Raw genomic sequence first — 5,925 nt, 5'->3', positions numbered from 1 at the left:
TTTGTGCATTATCTCGTCCTTTTAAAGCCAGTACAATTGCTATTGCATTTATGGAAATAATTCAAAAGCTTCATGGAAACCCAATGATTATCATAAGTGACAAAGATCCTATTTTCACTCGAAATTTTTGAACGAAATTATTTTCTTGTCTTGGTACTCAATTAGCTCATAGCTCATCTTATCATCCTCGATCTGATGGGCAAACTGAGATAGTGAACATATGTTTGGAAGGATATCTTCGTTGCTTTGTACTTGATAAACAAACACAATGGTTCAAGTGGTTACCTCTAGTTGAATGGCGGTATAACACTTCCTTCCATACTGCAGCAAAAATGACCCCATTTATGACATTGTATGGATATCATCCATAATCCATCACATCATCTTTAAGAGAAAATTCTAAGGTTCAAGTAGTAGAAGATCACATCAAGCATCAACAACAAGTTCTCCAACTCTTAAAGGATAACCTCACTATGGTGCAAAATTGAAGGAAACAACATGTAGATCAACATCGCAGTGAAAGAAGTTTTGATGTAGGTAACTAGGTATTTTTACCCCTACATCCATACAAACAAATGTCTCTTAAGCAATCTAAGAAGGATAATAAATTATCACCCAAGTACTACGGTCCTTACAGGTTGTTGCAAAAGATTGGTACTATGACATACAAATTGGAGTTGCCTGCATCTTTTTTAGTACACCCAGTTTTCCATGTTTCATGGTTAAAGAAGGTTATTGGTGACAAGCTTCCAGTTCAAATAGTGTTGCGAGAACTTAACAAAGAAGGAAAAATCATATTTGAGCCTGAAGCAGTAATAGAAACAAGAACCTGACAATTGCGAAATCAATCAATTCCAGAGTATCTCATTAAGTGGAATAACTTTCCCGTTGAAGATTCCACATGGGAGGATGAGAATTTTATACAAAAGCATCCATAACTACTCAAGAATTGAGGAAAACACTTTTTTGAAGGCGAGGGGTATGTTAGGTCCCTATAATACTAGTGTAGCCCCCTTATTGTCATTGTTAGTTTACCCCCCTTATTGTTATTATTGTGCCCATGTAGCCCCGATATTGTTATTGTTGTGCTCCATATAAGCCCACTATTGTTATTGTTGTGCCCTTGCATTATTATTGTTATGTAGGCTCTAATTATATTGTGACCTCTTAGACTCCTATATATACAAAGGAGGTCTTGTCATTTGTATCATCCAAGAATTGTTCATTTATGTAATGTAAAGGAGGTTTCCTGCGCGAAGAGGATACTTTTTAAGTCATTGATCTATCTTTTGTGATTTGGTTGCATAACATTCATGATTCTCTTGCACCCATAGCCATAAACAAGAACCCACAATAGAGGAATTAAATCGAAGTCTCTCTTCTTGCAATGTAAGAGGTGCACACTTCCTTAGCCAAATTTTCTTCCATATTCCATTACCTCTGTCACCCATCTCCACCATTTTTTCTCTCCAAATGTTGCACTTAATTTTTATGGGTCACGTAAATTCAAACCACCAACTAGCTTTGGGTTTACAAGTGTCTCCCACGCCACTGAGGACCACATTTTTGCTTTATTTAATCCACGCGAGAGAAATTCACACCACTTTAAAATGAAATTGTTCCAAACAACTATTTCGACCCTGACATAACAGACATCTCGTAAATTGGAAAAGCTTGAAGAACTGATTTTGTAAGAATCAATCACCCTGCGAAATTGAGGGCTCTAATGTCCAATTATTGACCTTGTTTGTAAGTTTTAAGAGAAGATCATGCCAGCAAGAGATTCTCTTAGGATGTTTCTGCTAATTATTTTGGGGTTCCTTTAGTGTTAAATTCAACTAAAACATTTTGAATTATAACTAATATGCTTAAATTTTATAATGCTTTGCAATGTTTAGAAAGAAAATTTCCTTGAATAAAAAATTTAAAATAGTTTTATTTTATTTTATTTTTAAGTTAGAAAACTTTCTTTTATACTGACGAGGGAGCATAAGTTGATAAAATATTCTTGGATTTCGATGGAATTATTTGAGTCTAAAAAATAACTACAAAAATAAAATACAAGAAAAATATTGAAATTATCCCTTGTATTGGCGACTAAGGGAACACAATGGTAGCTATTTTCATTTATTTATTTTGTACTTCTATTCATTTTTTTAAATTTCATGTTCTTCTTAACTATCATAGATACATCAAACATTAATATATTGTTGTTGTTATTGGGTTATTTTTTTTAACAATTAAAAAATTTGGACCATTTTTTTTTGCTATGTGTGTGTCATCCTTGCGTAAGGTCCATGTTAATATTCTTTGTATTATTCCAATTTTATTTGATGTCTTGGGAGAGACCAATCCTTAATACAATATTAATGAAAGCCATGCAAGAAGCTGTCAATAGGTGTTCCATCATAAGATAAAAAAATTGGTAGTCATGGAATCAAGAGGCAACAAGATAGAAGTTTTTAATGAGGCCACTATAAAGGTGGTATTATCTTATCTACATGTTTACTCTCTTAAATATAATAGATTACAGTTGTTGTCCTCATTTATATTTTTCTTGGGAACATAGGGGTTGGGGCAAGTGATTTTCTTCATAGAGTGAATCATACTAGGTGGTGAAGTCCCCTGGTGGATTTTTTCTAGGAGCTCAATAATAATGTTTGCGACAACACTTAAGGCAACCACATAGTGTGGAGGAAATAAGTTTATAAAACTCCGATGATGGTAGTTGGACATTTTGGCAATGATCACGACATAGAGACAAAAGAAGTATTGAAAACCCTTAATAGTTCAATGGAAGATAAGGTTAACTATAGGGATATGAATCACTTATTTTTCTTTTGTTTCAATATATGCTAAGATCCTTTCTGGGGGGGTTAGGGAGGCAGGGTGTGTTTAATTTGTTTCTTTGATTGATTTCAAGAAGAAATAACTTTGCAACAGCCATGGAAGCAGAGGGATTTACCAAAGTGGGGAAGGGTTTTTTTTTTTTAGTAAGACTAATTCTATTAACAAAGTAGAGAAATATAATTACATGGGGACCGAAGTCAAGACTCTGCTCTGATGAGAGGCAGAGTTGTCAAGAGAAAATAGATGAGAAGACAGAATTCAGCTCCCGCGCAGGGGACCAGGATGATACTCTCTTGGTACTTCATAGTTAACAAAAACATCAAAAAACACACAAGAAATCCACAACACAGTTTACATAGCATACTAGCCCGAAGATAGACGAAGCATAACCAAAAAACGAAGCCGAGGGAAGCTCGCTAGTCATCTTGTGGTTCTTCCACGATACGACACCATCCATATTCTGGCATATCCTTAGCTTGAGCCTCGTGCTGATCAGAGGGACCAGGGTCAACCGGCATCATCTCCGCATCCTGAGTGCTGCAACCCGGAACATTCAAATCCTGCTGAGGCGCGCTACCAATTCCCAACTGGATGGAAGGAGAAGGAACAGAGACTGCCCCCGAACCTCCCGGATGAGAATCAGAGTCCTCCAACTGAGTAGTCTCATGGAAAGCCACTGTAATGTGAGTCGTAATCCTAGGCCGATGCAGGGAGCTATTAAAAGAGAAAATTGTTGAGCCAGATGAAGAAGGAGGCCTAGGGTGGTGTCTGGAGGCACGGAGCCGCCCTCTCCCACTGCGCGTGCTGGGGTAGCGACCGGAAAACATCTCACTGGAGAGGGAAGGCGAGTCAGAGGACGAGCTTGTTGGCACGCGCCAGGGCTGGCCTCTTCGGCACCCCATTCTTTGGCAAAGTCGAGGCATCTAAGAGGGGGCAACAGTGAGATGCGAGACAGGCAGAGCAGCTGTGATGCAAGCGAAACAACAGAGACACCGAGACCAGGAAGGGAGCCTGCAGATACCCCTAGCCGGCGAAACCAAATTGATTACTAATTGATTCTCTCCAGAAGACGTTCGGGCGACTTTAGGATAGACAGTGCCTATCTCCCGCCACCCTGAGTCATAAACGAGGCCTGAGACCAGATACTTTGGCGTAGGGACAGAGGCTATGACAAACCAACTTAAAAACCACCACTCGAAGCCAGAGACAAGACCTGAGACCGGATAATGAAATGTCACGACAAAGACCACCAAACAACAGCTTGGAACCCAGTAGAGGAACAAGAGGAGCAACATGAACCGCTTCAGAAGGGCCGAGTCGAGCTCTAGATAAACTTTCCCCTTCAAATGCCGAGAGGCCTCAGAAATAACAGAGCTGACCTCAAACAAACTAGAAATCGAAATAAGTCCAGAGGCGAGGGAATGAACCAAGTGAAACGGCCCGAAAGACTTCATCGTGAACCCAAGACAGAGCCGGGCCTTAACCCATTCTGGCATGCCTCGAGATGCCTCTACCATTACTGCAGCATTCAAGAACGCCGCCATCTCTTGCAGGTCTAAGCGTGCGGAGGGAGGAGCCATCGCGGTGGACAGGAAATATGAACCGAAGCCACTGGAATGTGAGTTGTTTAACCATAAACTACGCGCATGCCAAGCGCTCACCAACTTACAAGTTTTTAACACATTGTACTGAGTGGGCAGGTGTCGGACAGCCTCGCCCCACTCTTGTCTCTTCACCTTAAATGCTGCCTCAGACACCTGCATCCGAGGGGGGAAGGTTTATGGTTGGTGAAAGTCCATAGCATCAATATGTTAAGAATTTTTGTTTTTGTTTTTGCAACTCTAATTTGTTTCTTTGTTTGCTTTCAAGGAACACATAATTTTGCAGTGCTCATGGTAGCAATGATGAATATAACAAGTGATACATCGAGGTTTTATATTCCTAGCATGGTCACAACATGATGACCAAAGTTGCATAAGCTTTTGACTAGCGAAAGCCCATACCAACAATGGTTGGGTAGTTAAGGGGATTTATTTATTTTCTTTCTTTTATTTACATTTTCAAATGCTTAAGGAACAATACCAAATGAAACTATATAATTTTGTTGCAGATAGGAGGGAAAGGAGTCATTCGTGAGTTAATAGATACTAATAAAAAGGGGACTTTGTTGACACAATGATCAACTTGTGAATGATTGGAACCGATGAGGTGGACATCAATGGCATGTTGTGTAACTTCTCAAGAATAAGTGAGCTTGATAAGGAGGAAATGTATAATCACAAGAATGACCTTACAATGGTTGAGACCAATAAGGTCAAGCGCTTAAAAAATAGAATAATGTTCCATATCATTATATTAGACTTAAGAGAAAGAAAGTTAATGGCATTTAATGACACAGAAAAATTTAATACCTTATTTTAGTTTCTTATACTGCACATCTATAATTATGTAAAATTATACTTATATGACTTTTTGCCCAAATATATATGTATATAAACTACATATACTCGTTTAAAATATAAATTTATTCCAAGTATCATTTAGGAGCCAAAACAATGCCTTTTAAAATATTAAGCTCAAGGCTGTGATAAAGTTTCTCAATTTAATTATTTTGATATATATATATATATGCAGCGACCTAAAATAAATATAATAGGAAGAGTATATAGATTTGACTTACTAGGTTATAGGGAGATGATGAAGAATTATAGATTTGACTTACTAGGTAATAGGTAATAGGGAGATGATGAAGAAAAGTAGGAAAACATGAAAATATTGTATCTCACCGCTTTGTAACTTACCCCCTTTAAATAATATAAATATGAAAAACAAGTGGGAAAAGTGAAAGTGGATAATATTTTATTTATATCATCATTTCGTTTTCTTAGCTTACCTTTTTTAAATATTTAAAAAGCGTCAATATGAAGGTTTGACAACTAATCTTGTCCATAAAAATATTCACTTTTACTTGATTTTTTTGTGGGTTATTTTCTTCTTTATATTTTTATATAATAATAAAAATGAGTTATTTTATTATTGTATTATTATTACTAGTTTAAATTTATTTCAACTTTA

The 5,925-nt window shown here is 37.2% G+C and overlaps 1 non-coding gene across 1 annotated transcript; it reads right to left on the bottom strand.

Moving 5' to 3' along the window:
* Nucleotides 1–2,243: 2,243 nt before the first annotated feature.
* Nucleotides 2,244–2,349, bottom strand: LOC149224287 (U6 spliceosomal RNA). Its single transcript, XR_016249799.1, has one exon. It is a non-coding gene; the product is annotated as a U6 spliceosomal RNA (small nuclear RNA).
* Nucleotides 2,350–5,925: the final 3,576 nt, after the last annotated feature.

Source organism: Pinus tabuliformis, chromosome Q (assembly GCF_031772625.1).
Source record: "Pinus tabuliformis cultivar Carrire ecotype Pingquan chromosome Q, CPIR1, whole genome shotgun sequence".
Taxonomy (NCBI): domain Eukaryota; kingdom Viridiplantae; phylum Streptophyta; class Pinopsida; order Pinales; family Pinaceae; genus Pinus; species Pinus tabuliformis.
Note: the sequence above shows the minus strand (reverse complement) of the source record. Positions and strands in the feature narration are given on the sequence as shown.